Raw genomic sequence first — 18,362 nt, forward strand, 5'->3', positions numbered from 1 at the left:
TACCTGGCAGCTCTGTGACTGTATCCGTGATACCCCAAATCTCATCAGGACCAGTGTTCTAAAGCCATATGAGCCTGGGGACCCAGAGAACTGATGGAGGAATTCTCAAAACCACTAGAGAGGGGCAAGTCAAGAGGAGAAAGATTAATTCAACAAAACAGAAGTCAACCAAATCAACAATCGGAATCAAATTCATGTCAACTTAAATTTATTTTATAGAACAAAATATATGTTATATGTATGTTATATGTATAGTATGATGCTCAAATAATGCAATAATTTTCATTTAATAAGTAGAAATTATGAGACAAAAACAGTAAGGAATGAAACATGAACAAATTGATATAGAGAATGAAAAATCTTAAAAACAAAAAATACAGTTATTAGTATAATAACAAATCAATGGTATAAACTTTAGTCTAGACACAACCAAAGAGAGAATACATGGAAAGGAAATAGTCCTAAGGAAGAGAAAGCCTATCGTCTTTAAGGCTGTCAAGAGCAGGAAAGAGTACGGAATTGTTCAAGATCAGCAAATACGGAAAAAACAGAACAACTAAATTCATCATGCATTTCTAGATGGAATCTGGACCAGAAACAAAAAAGAGACACTGATGGGACAGTTGACCAAAACTGAATGAGGTCTGTGGGCAGTGTAGCAGTTGATTTCAATGTTGAGTTGGAAAGTCATTAGTGAATATGTAGAAAGCTAGAAAGTCATTTAGTGAATACGTAGAAAAGTTTTGGGGAAATACACCCTAGAATATTTAGGAGTCATGGGGCATTATGCCTGCAGCTGATTTTCAAGTGGTCAGAAAAACACTAGGAATCATCATTAGAAAAGGGAGGAAAGAGAAAGAGAGAGAGAGAGAGAAATAAATGGTAATGGAACATCTACAGTGAAATATTAACAGTTGATAGATGTGAAGGATGTAGAATTCAGTCAGGGAACCTGGTTGGGGACATACGTGAGTTCTTTGCACTGTTCTTGTAATTTTTCTGTAGGTTTTAACTTATTTCTAAATAAACTACTTAAAATATAAATAGGAACTTAATTCTGTTTGAATTAGATTCCTATTTATATTTTAGGAATTTAATTAAACTAATGACTAGTATCACTTTAAGCAGCAATAACTGATTCTTTTCTTCTTCTTGCGATAGAGTCATGCCCTGGAGTGTAGTGGCACAATCCCAGCTCACTGTAAACTCCACCTCCATGGTTCAAGTGATTCTTGTGCCTCAGCCTCCCAAGTAGCTTGGACTACAGGCATGCACCACCACACTCAGGGAATATAGCATTTTTAGTAGAGATGGGTTTTCAACCATGTTGGCCAGGCTGGTCTCAAACTCCTGGCCTCAAGTTATCCACCTGCTTCAGCCTCCCAAAGTGCTAGGATTACAGGCATGAGCCACTGCACCTAGCCAGGAATAACTGATTCTTGAAACCAGTATTTTTTTTTTTTTTTTTTTTGTCAAACAGGAAAATATTTGTCGTACATACAAGTAGCCAACAAACATATAGAAAAATGTTCATCACTAATTATCAGAGACATGCAAATCAAAACAACAATGAGATACTATCTCATACCAGCCAAAATAGCTATTTTTAATAACAAGTCCAAAAATGACAGATATTGGCAAGGTTGTGGAGAAAAGAGAACATTTATACATTGTTGGTAGGGATGTAAACTAGTTCAGCCCCTGTGGAAAGCAGTTTGGAGATTTTTCAAAGAACTGAAAATAGAACTACCATTCAACTCAGCAATCTCATATCTGGGTATATACCCAGAAGAAAATACATTGTTCTACCAAATGATTGTTCATTGCAGGATTATTCACAATAACAAAGACATGGAATCAACCTAGATGCCCATCAATGATGGATTTGATTTTTTTAATATGGCATAGATATGCCATGGAATACTATACAGCCATAAAAAGGAACAAAATCATGTCTTTTGCAGCAACATGGATGCAGCGGGAAGCCATTACCCTGAGCAAATTGACACAGGAACAGAAAACCAAATACAGCATGTTCTCACTTATAAAAGAGAGCTAAACACTAGGTATACACGGACACAAAGATGGGAGCAATAGACCCTAGGGACTCCAAAGTGGGGAGGGAAGGGAGTGAGGTTAAAAATCTACCTATTAGGTACTACGTTCACTATTTGGGTGACAGGATCAATAGAACTCCAAATCTCAGCATTATGCAATGTACCCATGTAATAAATAAACCTGCACATGCACCCTCAAATCTAAAATTTAAAAAAATGAAAATAAAGAGGCATTCACACACACACACACACACACACAGAGAGAAAGAGAGAGAGAGAGAAAACATTTGTCTTAATATCTAAAAATCATCTCGGCATTTTTCCTTTCTTCTTGTCAGATGGGTAAGTGCCGACGTCATAACCAGGTTTGTGGACGGCGTACCTCACAGGAGCACATGAAAACCCAATCATCACACTTATAAACCACAACAGGATCATACAAGGTATTGCTAAAATGCAAAAATATAACTTTACTCCTCCGTGTCTTAAAATGATAATAATTTTAAAATGATGCTGTTAGGCTTTCATCTCAGGAACACGAAGAAACGAGATGATCATGCATGCATTGTCAATGGTGAATAGATTTTGACTATTCCCCCCTCCCACCGCAGAACCTCTTTAGTGAGTCAGGAAGGCTTGATTATGACCTGACTGAAGTTAAGATGTGGGAAACAGCTTTCTTTTTCTCAGATTTCCTTTTCCCTGTGTCTGTGTTCTCAAACGCCTGGCTTCACCCCTCTTCCCACTAGAGACATTATCTGTGCTGTTTTTTTAAATACACAGTATTACTTGTTTTAAATTAGTAATAATGATAAAAGCAAATCTTTATAAAGTGCTTACTATGTGGATGAAGTATTTATATGACTAACTTTTCTTACAGGAACCATGGGGAGAATTAAAAGCAGAGCTTTTGCATCACAAAAGCAGGACTATGTGGAAAGTATTTCATGCCCTACGTGTGGTTTATATAGTTAGGTCAGCCCAGCTTTGTTGTTGTTTTTCTATCTGTGATAACAGAGAAAACGTGGATATCACGTTTAAAGGGTGATACAAGGTACTCCAGAGTACATCCTGAGGAAGTGATGAGTTGGCAGAGTCTGGGAATGAGGGCCTGTAGGACCAGTTAAAGGAAACAGTGGTGTTTATACTAGAAAGAGAATGCTTCAAGGAAATGCAAAAACCGCTTTCAAATAGTCAACAAGACTGTTTGGGGAAGAAATTTCATTTATCCTGAGTAGATCAAAAGGACAAACCATCACCAATAAATACTATGTATATGATAGAATGTTATGAATTTTCTTTTTGTATTCTTTTTTTTCTCCCCTGTGGGGTCAAAATTGGATTTTTAAAAAGGGAAACTAACACATGATTCAAAGTCTCTGACATGGAGTGATCCATGGCCCCACGAACCATGAGCTCCCATCCCCAAACATCCATGAACATGGGCACTTCGGAGAAGTAATTCCTAAGTAAAGCAAAACGTAAACCAGGTGAAGCCTCAAGACTGTTTCAAATCTAAGCTGCCATTATGACATCGCCAAAATTACAATCACTTTGACTTACTACTCTTACAATTGAATATTGAAATACCTGGTTTATATATACACTCAGAAATGCATCTACGGTGAGGTCAGTCTGCCCATAAGTGATATTTATGAATTTTAAGTACACAATAGATGGAGAGAATGAGTGGTTATTATTGAGCAAATGATTCATCATTTGGGAAGGAATGGGCTTTTTAGAAGCAATAGTAGAACACTGACGTCTATAAAATAAACATGTACTGGGCCACATAATAATTACTTCCCATGCACCTCTAGCATATGTTAAAACCATCATATCCATTGCTGACTAACCCCCAGTTTTGTCCTGCCCTGAGGATATGAGAGAGCTCATAAAGAAGGTGCTTTAAAGAAAGGGTGCAGCCCAGGCAACCATGTCAACCGCACTCAGACTCAGGAATAACAACACATCCTGCTTCAGGCCAAAGCACAGAGTCCACCATGACATTCATGACCTCCAGGGTTAAGCGTAACCTATAGAGAGAGAGGGCAAAAAAAAAGCCAAAGGTTTCCATGTGCTAAAAAGCATCTTTTTTTTCCTTTCAGCATCAGCAGCAGTTTGAACCCTGTAGCTTAGCTCATCAGAGTGGCCCTTCAGGACGGGGTACGGGGTGCAGCTGTGAAGGGCTGTGCAGGAGGTCCCGGGGGTGATGGCACCGTTCTGTATCTTGATGAGGGTGGAGGTCACACAAAGCCACATGTGTGATAAAATTGCATACAACTACACAGACACACATAGATGCATGTAGAAACTGAATCTGAGTAGTCGGTAGCCTACTTAATAATTTTGTTCCAATGACAGTTTCCTAGTTTTGATGCTATAGTAAAGTTAAGTAAGATGATGCCATCGGGTGAAGCTGGGTGCAAGTTAAAGAGGGCTCTGTACCATTTAGGCGACTTCTGGTGAGTCTATACAGATTATTTCAAAATAAAAAGTACAAAAAAAGAAGAAACAGAAAAAGGACGAGACAAAGGATGAGAAGAGGAAGAAAAAGACGAAGAGGAGGAAGAGGAAGAAAAAGACGAAGAGGAGGAGGAGGAAGAGGAAGAGAATGGCCTTTCAGTTACTTGCCTCAAAGCAATGGATGAAATATGCATGAAACAGGAAAGAAGGGATACCCCATAAGAATGGATTGTCTCTTTTCTAGGGAGTTGCAATTAGTCCCTAACTAAACCTCAGACTTCCTTGTCTAGTCTTGACTCCGTCAATTCCATTCTTTTCTTGGGCGCCAGATACACTTTTTAAAAACCAGGCCAAGTCCCTGTCAAGCTTACCCACCATTCACAGGGCACCTTGTCTCCCACCGCTCTCCACCACCACCATTGGGGATACCCATGCCCACCTGGCTTCTGCACGCTTAGGCTCATGCGGCTTACAGTAGTGCCATGCCTGGTACGCTCTTTCCCTTCCTCTTCACCTCCTCCTTCCTCCGCTTTCAAGTCATCACTAAGTAACGTGGAGCTGAGGTGCCTATCCCCCCGCGCCCATCCCACGGCTGATCTGAGTCTTCCTCCTCGGCACTCCGCTTTGTATCTTTCAGGGGATACTCAAAATACTGACACTCCAGCTCTGTTCAGACACTGTTCAATCAGAACAACAGCCCCAGCCATCAGATCTGGCTGAACCAAACCTTCTGAGTGTATTTCAGTACCCATTCTTTCTACTCCTTAATTTACCACATTGTTTTAAAATAATATGTTCATGAATCATTCTCCCTCAGGGACCATCCTTCTTCTCTGGGTCCTGAGCACCTCACAGAGGGCCCACCACAAGGTTGGGATGCAACAAACTTCTGTTTGGCTTACCTGACAAACATAGATGGACAGACTTCCTAACTATGCTTCGCTTAGAAGCAACAACCTCACATCCAAAGCCATGAGGCGGGATACGCTGCCTTTCCTGAGATTGTTTGTGGAAAGGCATCCAGAGGATGCATTAACACCAAAGTCAGTGGAGACCAAAGAGAGGGCTGGACAGAGCATCAGAGCCGAATCATAAAGAGGCCATAGAAGCTGCAATGGAAACCTTCCTGGTCTGGCCCCTGGGCAGGAGGGTGAGGTGGTCAGCACGGGACAGTGACCAGCCATGCAGACAAGGAGAGGGCTTCTTAGAGATCTAGCAACACAACCAGAGTGTGGCTTTCCCGAACACGCACACACAGAGATGTCTTCCATAGAGAGAGAAATTCACGAAATTTAGAAATGTGTTGATGCAATAAAGGGGAACAGCAGCAATTAAGGTAGAAAGCTGTTTGCATTTCACAACCTGACAAAATTGCCCCTGCTGCTGGCCTGATTCTACTTGTGTGACTGTGATGGAAGAAGATTTAGTTTAGCAAGGTATAAGCCAAGGAGGGGGTGATGCAAAGGAGACCCAGGACCAGAAGAGCTGGCCAGTTCCTCACATTCCTGAGTGATGGAGGCACCACAGCTTACTTTTTTGTAGCTTCTTCAAGGTCCTCCAGTTTTGTTTGGGAACTTCTCAATTTGGGTTTCCAAGCTTATGAATGACAGACATTGAAGGGGAATTCGTCATGATCTCAGCCTGACTTTAGAATCTTCCAGGCCTCCAGTCTCACAGACACTGGTTGCCCAATAGACCTCTGACTTAGGGAATTCTAGAGGCTCAGGCCTCCTATGACCTTGCAAAGTCTCAGTGACGTGGCCCTCAAGAATATGTGATTCAGGAAGGCAGTCTATATATATATATATAGTTTATATCTAAATTTCAGGGGACGAAGGCAACAATTGAGCCAACTGATGCTTTAAGAAGAACCTGGGGGGCCAGGCATGGTGGCTCACACCTATAATCCCAGCACTTTGGGAGGCTGAGGAGGGCAGATCATGAAGTCAGGAGTTCAAGACCAGCCTGGACAACATGGTGAAACCCCATCTCTACTAAAAATACAAAAATTAACTGAGCATGGTGGCATGTGCCTGTAATCCCAGCTACTCCAGAGGCTGAGACAGGAGAATTGCTTGAATGGGGACCTGGGAGGCAGACGTTGCAGTGAGCCAAGATTGTGCCACTGTACTCCAGCCTGGGCTACAGAGCAAGACTCTATCTCAAAAAAAAAAAAAAGAAGAAGAAGAAGAAGAAGAAGAGGAAGAAGATAGGGCTCTGTACATATACAAAGCCTTTCAGGCCACCAGGTTATATCAGGCAGATCAATCTATTTCCTTCTAAGATGTCCCTCAGCCAGGTGCAGTGGCTCATGCCTGTGATCCCAGCACTTTGGGAGGCCGACAGGTGGATCACGAGGTCAGGAGTTCAAGACCAGCCTGGCCAATATGGTGAAACCTCATCTTTACTAAAAATACAAAAAAAAAAAAAAAAAAAAATCAGCCAGGCATGGTGATGGGCACCTATAATCCCAACTACTAAGGAGGCCAAGGTAGAAAATTACTTGAACCCGGGAGGTGGAGGGTGCAGTGAGCCGAGATCACACCACTGCACTCCAGCTTGAGACAGAGTGAGACTCTGTCTCGAAAAAAAAAAAGATGTCCCTGAAGCTGCCATAGGCATCCATTTGACATGTGACTGTTCCATCTGTCCAATTCTTTATTTCATTTTATTTTATTTTAAAGATAGAGTATCACTCTGTCATGCAGGCAGGAGTACAGTACCATGATCTTGACTCACTGCAACCACCACCTCCCAAGTGCAAGAGATTCTCCTGCCTCAGCTTCCTGAGTAGCTGGGATTACAGGTGCCCGCCACCACGCTCAGCTAATTTTTGTATTTTTAGTAGAAATGGGGTTTCACCATGCTGGCCAGGCTGGTCTTGATCTCCCAGCATCAGGTGATCCACCTGCCTCAGCCTCCTGAAGTGCTGGGGTTATAGGCATGAGCCACCATTCCCAGTTCCATCTGTCCAATTCTATTCTGGAGAGAGGAGGGGTCTCAGCCAGCAGGTATGGGTCTTCTCTCCTCCCCTCCACCCTCCCAGCCCTTGAGGAGGCTACCTCTGAGCAGGAATCTCCACCCGTGGTGTGACAAGTGAACAGTGCTCAAGTTAACTGAGCACCTATTTTGTGCCAGATACTTCACAGACACTTCACATAGTCTCTCTGATTTAAAGCAAAGACTAAAATTGTTTACTAGTAAGTGAAAAAGATAAATAATTCCCAAAATATTAGTTTTAATTTCAGTTTCAGTTTCATACTGTCTCTGTTTATGGTTCGTTACTTTCTAAATTTAGGAAGGCTCCATGTTGAAGCAGCTCTGCCAAGTATCACCACCTTTAGCTTCGGATCAGAGGAAGCTGAGGCTTCTCATCTCACACGGAGATTCCGAATCTCCATCTCATACCAAGTCAAAGAGGCGTTGCCCTCAGATCTCCACTCATGGGGGTTGGGAGGGCCTTAGTACCATCTGCATTTCAAAATTATTGAAATCCCAAGGTAGTTGATGGGCAGTATCTGGAAACTCGTCATCAGGGAAAATGTTATTTTTGGTAAATGCCAACCTCCTAATGAAAGAGAGCGCCTCTTCCTATTACTACCTCAATGGCCAAAGAAGGAATGGGAGGGGTAGTGTGGGGAGGGCAGGGAGGACCCCAGGGTATTTTCCGACTGAGCTTGTGCTGTGACCTGACTCAGCAAGGACTAAAGTACTGAAAAGAAGTCGATGGCAAAGCAAGGGTTTTACAGCTTTGCCATCTTTGGGCCCCGTTGGTGGATTCTAGGGCTAAAAATAAAATAACCACTCCGGTAAAGATTCTAAAAGATGGCTGTGTGAAAGCTCAACATGTCAGATCATGTCTTAGGCCAAGTCAGTGGGGATTTGCTGAAGAAAAGTTTAAGGGGTCAGCCCCAGGAGCAAGAAGTCTCCACCTGGGAAGGGGGAAGAGGGAAGATGTAGAAAAGAGGCCTCTGCCGGGGACGGGGACTCACACCCGAAATCCCGACACTCTGGGAGGCCAAGGCAGGAGGATCGCTTGAGCCCAGGAGTTTGAAACCAGCCTGGGCAACACAGCAAGACCCCGTCTCTATTTATTTAAAAAATTTATGGAGAAAAAAAGAAGAGGTCTCAGGAGAAGGGTTCAGAGCGCACCTGAGGTCACTGCCCCATGAGACTCTGGGGTTGGGGGGTGGTCTCTGTGTGAGGCTGGTCAGGAGCTCATTGACCCAGAGAACATTCGATCTGGATCACTTCACCATTCTGGCCCCTTCATTTCACAAATGAGGTCACTGAAGACGTGATGTGGTGTGCCCTGAGGTTCGGAACCGCTGGTAGCTGGCCCCTGGTATATGGAGGCATGCTCCCAAATTTAAAGCATCAGCTAGGGCCAATTAATCCTCCCAACCCTGGGCAGAGGGCTGCGGGGCTAACTCCGCACGTAGGAGAGGACTGGGAGGGGCCCGACCGGGCCCAGCCACTGTCAAAGGTGTTCCAAACAACCAGGAAGAGAGTTACTGAGAACACTCAACCTCGTCCCCCCAGGCAAAATGAAAAGAAAAAGATATATATATCCCAGAGTCTTCGTGACTGGCAGTGTCAGACACAACTGTGTGAAGTATTTGCAGACAGTCATTAAAAGAACCATTTGGAAAGTTTTGTATTGTTTTCCTAAAGGCCCACAGCGCTGCCCGGAGCCGACTGTGCTTGAAAGACTCTGCCTGACACTTTCCACTTCCTGCTCATCCTCCAGTTCCAGGATGTGGATGGGGTGAGAGGATGAGAGACTTCCTGCAGCCCCAGAGCCCAGGCCGGGCTGACCCACGTGGGAGGAGGCTCTGTCCAGCGGAGCCAGGAGGAGGAAATCTTGTTTCCTCTTCTAAATCACCCAAGAGGTGGTGCAGAGGGATGTGTAGGAAGTCAGTTCATTGTTGTTGAAGTCACAGTCTGTTTCTTAAACATGAGGATCGCAACTCCGATTACATTCAAGCTGGGCAGAGGAGGGAAGTGGAAGGAAAGGTTTCCTCAGCCACTCGGACAAGTGGCTGCACCACAGGTCCTGCTACTGACTCAAGAAGGCCACCTGAAGCTCTCAGCCACAAAACCCAGAAAGCAGGCACCGTGAGAGCACCGCGCTCCCATGACCAAAGGCCAACGACGCCCCATTTCCACGTACTCATTGCCAGAATTAAACAGAAAAAAAGGACTAGTTTCGAAAGCTGTTCCTCTGTGGCTCAAACAGGACCATTCAACGTGTTTGGGAGGGGGCCGAGGGAAGGAAGGCATTTGGGAGCCATTGTTAGCTGGAGAAAAAACACTCACACTATAAACATGTATAAATGGCCTGGGTAACTCCGTTGCCCAAGATCCTGTTGAAAACTTTTACTCATTACTCTTGTTATTGTTATTATCGGAGACATTCCCTCCTACACATCCTTCCTTGCTCCTGGCAGGAGACAAGTCTTGATCAAAAGCAAAGAATGTTCAATCTCCCCTTCCAATTAGTAAGGATGGGGCTGCCTGGGATGAAGGGGAAGGCAAGGCTGTCAGAGCCGCTTTTCACCATTAGTAATGAATGGGAATTTTTATAGGCATTAGATAAACAGAATAACTTAATCCAAGTAGTGGCTTCTGAGAAGGAGATACAAGCCCCAAGATTTAGAAAGCTAGGAAGACCAAGCTGGTCACAGCGGTGTACACCAGGAATCACAGCTACTCAGGAGGCTGAGGCACAAGGAACGCTTGAGTCTAGGAGTTTGAGGCCAGCCTCGGCAACACAGCAAGACCCCATTTCTTTAAAAAAGAGAAAGGAAAGGAAGAAAAGAAAGCTATGAAGAGAAATTTAGGAATCGTTTTCGTCAAATAAATATTGAAAACATGCTTCCTATCAAACCCACACAGACAGAGGATACCATATACACCAACATACTGAATGTTCCCTGGAATTTACTTTAAAGAGGTCATGCTGTAAGTAGGGCACTTGAAAACAGGGGCTGCATTTTTTCCCCATTAAATCAGGGCTTGATTCAACCTTATGTTGCCAACGATTAACTCCTGAGATCAAATGTGGGAGTTTATTCCTCAAGGCCGAGGTCCAGATGCCACATCCTCCCAGGTTTCCCAATCAGAATCCTCAGACCGGGCACAGTGCTCACACCTGCAATCCCAGCACCTTAGGAAGCGGAGGTGGGGGCCACCGTCATCCTGATCCCATGCCTCAGCCTCCTGAGTAGCTGTGATTCCTGGCATACACCATTGTGCCCAGCGTGCCCTTCCTAGCTTTCTAAATCATGGGGCTTGTTGTATCTCCTTCTCAAAAGTCACTATTTGGATTAAGTTATTCTGCTTAGCTAATGCTTAGTTCAAGACCAGCCTGGGCAACATGGAAAAACCCCGTCTCTACAAAAGATACAAAAACTACACAGGTGTGGTATCGTGCACTTGTAGTCCCAGCTTCCTGTGAAGTGGAAGTGGGAGGATCTCCCGAACCCAGGGAGGTCAAGGCTGCAGTGAGCCACGATCACGCCACTGCACTCCAGCCTGGATGGCAGAGTGAAACCCTATCTCAAAAAAAATCATCTTTTCTTTGTTATCCCACAACATCTCCCTTAACTATTTGAATACATCTTGCCTTTGGAGTCAGATGAAATTACATGGCTGGGTGCAGTGGCTCACACCTGTAATCCCAGCACTTTGGGAAGCTGAGGCAGGTGGATCACGAGGTCAAGAGATTGAGACCATCCTGGCCAACATGGTGAAACCCCGTCTCTACTAAAAATACAAAAATTAGCTGGGTGTGGTGGCGTGCGCCTGTAGTCCCAGCTACTCAGGATGCTGAGGTAGGAGAATCTCTTGAACCTGGGAGGCAGAGGTTGCAGTGAGCTGAGATCGTGCCACTGCACTCTAGCCTGGATGACAGAGCAAGACTCCGTCTCAAGAAAAAAAAGAAAGAAAGAGATTACATTCCAGTTCTACCTCTTATAAGCTCTGAAACCTTAAGCAAGCTTCCTTTTTTTAAATTTTTTTAATTTTAAGTTTTGGGGTACATGTGCAGGTTTGTTACATAGATAAATGTGGGCCATGGTGGTTTGCTGCACCTATCAGCCCATCATCTAGGTATTGAGCCCAGCATGCATGAGCTAGTTTTCCTAATTAAGCAACCTTCATAATAATCTATGTAAGATTCAGTTTTATCAACTATAAAAGGTCCATAATAATATTACCTACCTCATTCATTTTTTCAACAAATATTTATGTGCCATGCATAATTTTAGTTACTAAAAACAAACAATGAACAAAAGAAGCAAAAAGTCCCTACTGTCATGGAGCTTTCATTCTAGAGGAATTATCGTGAGATGAAGCAAGATAAGGCATAGAGAGAGCTCAGTCCAGCACATAATGAGCACTAAATAAATGTTTCCTTGATAGATTGTTAAACCAATAAATAATGAATAAATTAAAAACGTGAGAATTGTGGACAAGTCTTTCAAGGTGAAAGCACAGCCTTTATTCTATTGATGCTCTGGGAGTATTTATCCACTCTGGGAGTATTTCCTGCAACCTTTTTGTAGGGGTTTTCTTCTTAAAGACTGGAAATTAAATAAAGGTTGTATTCTGAGATTTAAATTTAAAAATCACACCCAGGCTGGGCATGGTGGCTCACGCCTGTAATCCCAGCATTTTGGGAGGCTGAGGCAGGTGAATCACTTGAGGTCAGGAGTTCGAGACAAGCCTGACCAATGTGGAGAAACCCCGTCTCTACTAATAATACAAAAACTAGCCGGGAGTGATGGCACATGCCTGTAATCCCAGTTACTCGAAGGCTGAGGCACTAGAATCACTTGAACCAGGGAGGCAGAGGTTGTGGTGACCTGAGATCATGCCATCGCACTCCAGCCTGGGCAACAGGAGTGAAATACTGTCTCAAAAAAAAAAAAAAATCATACCCAAAGCAAGAATAGGAAGACTTATTCTTCAGGTTAGTGGAAATAAATCTTTCACCCTTGAAGCCTGGATTTTGGGGAGAAACACAGCACAGTATTTCTGATCTAGTGTTTTTTGAGATAAGTGCTGGAGCCAAGAGATTAGAAAATCCTCTTCCATCTCACATGCAAGCGAAGAGAATCGAGGACATTTTGTTGATGTTGTTTTTCTCTGGAGACAGGGTCTCACTCTGTTGCCCAGGCTGGTCCTGAACTCCTGAGCTCAAGTGATTCTCAGCCTCCCAAAGTGCTGGGATTACAGCGACGAGCCACCGCGCCCTCCCAAGGGTGTTTTGGTATCCAATCGTCCTTCTACTTCATCCCAACCTCTCCCACTTGGGGCCCCTGTTTCCATCTCCAGGGTTATCCCTCATCAGTGGGTCTCTCTTTTCATTGACAAGGTGGCCAGGGTGTGGAGAGCTGCCTTCCCTTTAACCACCTCCTTTTCTGGTGCCAACTCCCATTTGGAGGAGAGGCACAAGGAACTGTTTGTGCAGGGAGTGGCTCGGCCTTCCCTTTCAGCTCCTGCAGCCACCCCCTCTTCCTCTGATCTTTACCACCTAATTCCCAGCAGCTGGCTTTGTTGCCGCAACAAGTGGGAACTCTTTCTTAATGTAGCGCAGAGGTGTCTGTAGGCAGCCAAGCATGGGACACTGCTGGCCACAGCTGGCTAAGTGTGGTTTTAGAGACTTGTTTGTGCCCCTGCATGACTAATACTTACCTATCGGCTGGCTGGGATGAGACCTCTCTCCTACTCATCTGGAACTTGGCACACAATCTGCTGGCTTCCCACCCACTGCCAAACTCAGTCATAGGCTGAGTTTGAGGGACAGGGTTTGGGTGGAACCGCACAGCAGGGCCCCAAGAGGACAGCTGGATGATTAAGCCAGGGGCCCAGGGACATTAGGATGGGTTCCTCTTTTGAGGTTTTACACCCTCCCTGCTGATTGGGATCGCTTATGGGTGGTCCAGGTAAAACATGGCAAATAGAAAGGAAGATGCTTAACATTCTCATCTAGCTCCGCAAGTTCTTGTCTATTTGTGAAGTAATCCTATAGTTTTAAAAGTTCTGTTTAAATTGGTCAAGAGCTTAGAATGCTGTGTAACACATGACAGACTCTGAAGTTGACCAAATCAGTAAATAAATCAGTGAGTAAGAGAATGGGTGGACTAAGACAAGATGAAGGAACCAGGGAGGCAGACAGTCTCTGTATTCTAGGAATTTATCCAACTGATGCCCTCCAAATCCATAAAACTGCTGATGAACGGACCATATAAATTACAGTATATCTGTGTTAGGGAATACAACACCATGTGGCTGTTTAAAAAGATAAGACCTCTGTGTACATATGGATATGAAAATAGCCGAGGTCTACTTTATGTGAAGACAACAAAAGCTAGAGAGGGAACTGCATGGATAACATGCTACCATTTTTGTAGATAAATTTTTTAAAATATATATTTGTAAATGTATAAACTATCTGGAATGATGCTGCATACATTGCAATAGTGGCTGTGTCTGAAAGGAGAAATTGGCGGCTGGGGGTTCCGAGCTGGATGAAGACTTCTTCTCACTGTGCACCCTTTTATGCCCTGTATAAAATTTTAAATTTTGCACCCCATATATGTATTATCTATTCCAAAAAATAGTAAATTTATTTTTAATAAAAAAAATTAAAAGAGTAAGTAGATCTATATCCTCAGAAATAAACATATATCAATCATATATTTTAAAAGAAAAAGAAGGCTGGATGCGGTGGCTCACGCCTGTAATCCCAGCACTTTGAGAGGTCAAGGCAGGCGGACCACTTGAGGTCAGGAGTTTGAGACCATCCTGGCCAACATGGTGAAACCCCGTCTCTACTAAAAATCCAAAAATTAGCTGGGTGTGGTGGTGGGTGCCTGTAGTCCCAGCTACTCAGGAGTCTGAGGCACGAGAATTACAACCCAGGAGGCAGAGGTTGTGGTGAGCCAAGATCACACCACTGCACTCCATCCTGGGTGACAGAGTGAGACTCTGTCTCCAAAAAATAAATAAATAAATAAATAAAACAAAAAATAAGTCACACAGAAATGATCCCATTTCTGTTTTTAAAATACTCTGCATGTGTATGTGTGAATGCATGTACATGTGTGGATGTTAAGATCTTTAAAAAAGAGTTGTGAGAAAGAAATAGTGATGAGGCACTCACTTTTATTTTGTGTATTTCTGTATTGTATAAAGGCTTTAATATGTGATTGTTTAGGAATTAATAATGTAAGTTAAAAAATTAGCTCTGTGTGTACCGACTAGTAATGATCTCTTAAGATACAGTGTTAGGTGAAAAAAGCAAGGAATATATTACACAAACATTTGTGTGAAAAGCTGCTCGTGAGTGCGTAGACATTCTCCGAAAGACTTTATGTCCAAGTGGCAACATTGGTTCCCTTGGTGGAGGAAAAAAATTACTTGAGGGAAAAATTACTTTAATTTGGAAAATATAGAACTTTTTTATTAGACTAGACTATGTCAATGAGATTAAAAGCCTAAAAGAAATTGGAAAACCACGTTTTAGTTTTTTCAGCACACATACACCCAATTCTCATTGTAGAACATTATTTGCATGGGAGACAGTGCTCAGCCGCACCCACAAAGACACCCCCTCAAAAGACCAGACACAGCTTCTCTCTCATTCTCTCCACAGTCACCATCCTATCAATACCGAGCCCAGAGGCCCCACCCTGCATAAAATAATATTGAGACTGGATTAACATCAAACTACCATACTACTGGCTCTAAGCAAATTATTCTTAATGCTCAAGAGTTATTTGTCGAGTGCCTACTCTACAATACTGCCAATTCCCATCCCCATTTGTCTCTTAAATATGTCAGGATCGTAGACACGAAGGCCCATTTTTTAAAAATCAGATTAATATAATGTGATTGAATGTTTATTTTTAACTCTACCTCCTTGAAACCACAGATAGTGGGTAGAGGGTACATTCTGTCAAAAATTCCCTTCCTCTGAACAGAGTCACAATTTTATGTATAAATATACAATTTGTCTAGATATTTAAAGTGTAACTCCTAAAATAGCTCTAAAATATCCCTAAAATTGGACTGGGCACAGTGGCTCACACCTGCAATCCCAACACTTTGGGAGGTTGAGATGGGCAGATTACATGAGGCCAGGAGTTCAAGACCAGCCTGACCAACATGGTGAAACCCTGTCTCTACTAAAAATACAAAAATTAGCCGGGTGTGGTGGTGCATGCCTGTAATCCCAGCTACTCAGGAGGCTGAGGCACAAGAATCGCTTGAACCTGGAAGGTGGAGGTTGCAGTGAGCCAAGATCACACCACTGCACTCCAGCCTGGGTGACAGAATGAGACTCTGTCTCAAAAAAATAAAATGAAATATCCCCAAAATTGACCAAAATTTTCAGAAGTCCAAGAAGAATGTCCAATCTGTTCCCACTGCCCCCACCCCGAGCCAGGCTCTGGGGACCCCAGCTGCTGCTCAGCTTGCTTCTTCACCAGTTCCTCCTTCCCTCCACATCAGCACCGCCAACAAATGGAGCGACTCATGGTTCACCCCAAATTCCTTGCATTTCTGCCCATACCATCCCAATTGCTGGAAGGTCTTCCCCTCTCAGCTACCCATCTGAAGCCTGCAGTGAAGACCAGCCTAAGCCCAGCGCCATTCTCTAACCACCCCATCCTAGACAGCGCTCTCCTCTTCTGCATGGTAGGTCTTGCAGTGATATCGACTACTTCTTTGGCAATTCGCAATGCTCTGTCCTGGGAGAGATGTCGCTTCTCTGGTGATTTCCAGGACTCTTTCATTTACTGTTATTAACTAGAAAGGGAAGGACCCAGAGCTTATGAAGGAGGAAGAGAAGAGTGGGTTGGCAGGACAGGAGGCAGGTTTGGGGCAGAATCATGTCCAGCTTGACAGAGAAGACAGAAATCGAGTCAGAGATCCCAAGCCTTGACACCACCTTCCTGTCAAGGGGAAAGAAGTGTGGCAGTGAGAGAGAGGGGAGACAGACAGGGCAGCGTGTGCCGCCAGCTTCAGCTGCCATGGTTGTCTACGGCCTCGTCAAAACTCCAGAACCCTGAGCGCTGGTGTGGGGTCTAATGGCAGAAATGTTAGTGCTTCCCCTCCAGCCCCCCACTTCAATGTGCCTTCAGTTCCCACAGCCAGCACCCAGCACTCTGCTCTGGACGACTCTCCCAGGGCTGCTGTAGCCCCTTTGTCCAGAGGGCAGAGGGCCGAAGAGCCTGAGAATTCTTTCCCCAGGCAGGTCCAGTGACCAACAGGTGCTGGGAGAATTCTGAGTCATCCCTAATATTTCAGGCTGAAGCTGCCCTCTGGGGGGACTGATTGAGGTGGCATCTCCTTCCCTCCTGCTCCTCCTCCACCCTTAAACTACTGGCATTCAAGTCCTTCTCTGAGGGTCCATTTCTGGGGAACTTCATCTAAGATGGTGAAGCGGGGGCTAGAGAAACATCCTTGTCACATTATGAAGGCAAATTACATGGTGTGTGTGTGTGTGTGTGTGTGTGTGTGTGTGTGTGTGTGTGTGTGTGTTTAATTTCCCAAAATACCCAAGTTCCCTGGTGCCTTGGGAGTAGTCGCAACACTAGATGCAAGCTAACAAGGTGGTGATTTGGCTTCTGGAATACTCACAGTTCATTGGCTAAACTGAACCATGAGCTACCCAGGTCAAGGGCCAGGTAGTAGACTTCCCTGTAATCATCGTTAACACATACTGGATGCTCATATGTGTCAAGCACTGTGGGCATTCTCTCTTTTTTCTCTTTCCTTGAAATAGCCTCCACATTGTAGATTAGGAAGCTGAGACCCTGAGAAATGAAATACTTTGCTCAAGGACACATGGGAAAAACCAGGCCTGCTTTTCCCACCGTGTGTGTGTCCACATGACTCCAGACTTTGTGTCACTCCTGTGCCCACCCCGGACCTTGAAGATCAGGGCTTACTTGGAGTAAGCAAGCGGCTTACTCCAAACTTGCCACTGACTTCTCTGAATGGAAGAATCCTCAAAATAACCAGAAAGTTCTAAGCAGATTGCAAAGCAAAATGACCTGTTTTACTAAAATCTTAAGTCATCTAGTAGGGGCCAGGAGAGTGTTAAAAACAACTTTGTTGTAAGATCAATTTCCACCATCCCCGCCCTCCACCTCACCTAAATAGGTACAAGTAGGAAATACGTCTGAGGTCTCTATGGTTGACTTGACTTAAACTTTAACTTTATGACTTCCCCATTTTCCCCTAGTTATATATGAGTTTTGCCTTCTTTCCTTCTGCCCTCCCCAATAGGCCAGGTGAGAATTTTTATAGAAACGTTCTTTGTACGCTTATAAAAATTGAGGGGAAAGAGAAGTGAACACTGAGTTTTTCTGGCTGTCAGGAAATGGTATCTACCTTATAAAACCAAATTCAAAACATACTGTGGGTCTTATTGAGAAACAGTACCCACTCCTGTAATCCCAGTGCTTTGGGAGGCCAAGGCAGGCAGATAACTTGAGGTCAGGAGTTCGAGTCCATCCTGGCCAACATAGTGAAACCTCATCTCTACTAAAAATTTACAAAGCAGGGCATAGTGTGCATGCCTGTAATCCCAGCTACTTGGGAAGCTGAGGCAGGAGAATTGCTTGAAACTGGGAGGTGGAGGTTGCAGTGAGCCAAGATCATGCCACTGTACTCCAGCCTGGCCAGCAGAGCGAGACTCCATCTCAAAAAAAAAAAAGAAAGAAAGAAAGAAAAAGAAAAGAAAAGAAACAGTACCACACAGATACATATGGCACCTATAACAACAATACTTTGAGAGACTGAGGCAGGAGGATTGCCTGAGCC

General features: G+C 44.0%; 1 non-coding gene across 1 annotated transcript; it reads right to left on the reverse strand.

Annotated features, from left to right (window-relative positions):
- Positions 1-2,389: 2,389 nt before the first annotated feature.
- On the reverse strand, positions 2,390-2,492 carry LOC135276156 (small nucleolar RNA U13). The gene has a single exon (XR_010343719.1). It is a non-coding gene; the product is annotated as a small nucleolar RNA U13 (small nucleolar RNA).
- Positions 2,493-18,362: the final 15,870 nt, after the last annotated feature.

Source organism: Aotus nancymaae, unplaced genomic scaffold, assembly GCF_030222135.1.
Source record: "Aotus nancymaae isolate 86718 unplaced genomic scaffold, 86718_ANA_hifiasm-v0.15.2.pri h1tg000020l, whole genome shotgun sequence".
NCBI lineage: Eukaryota > Metazoa > Chordata > Mammalia > Primates > Aotidae > Aotus > Aotus nancymaae.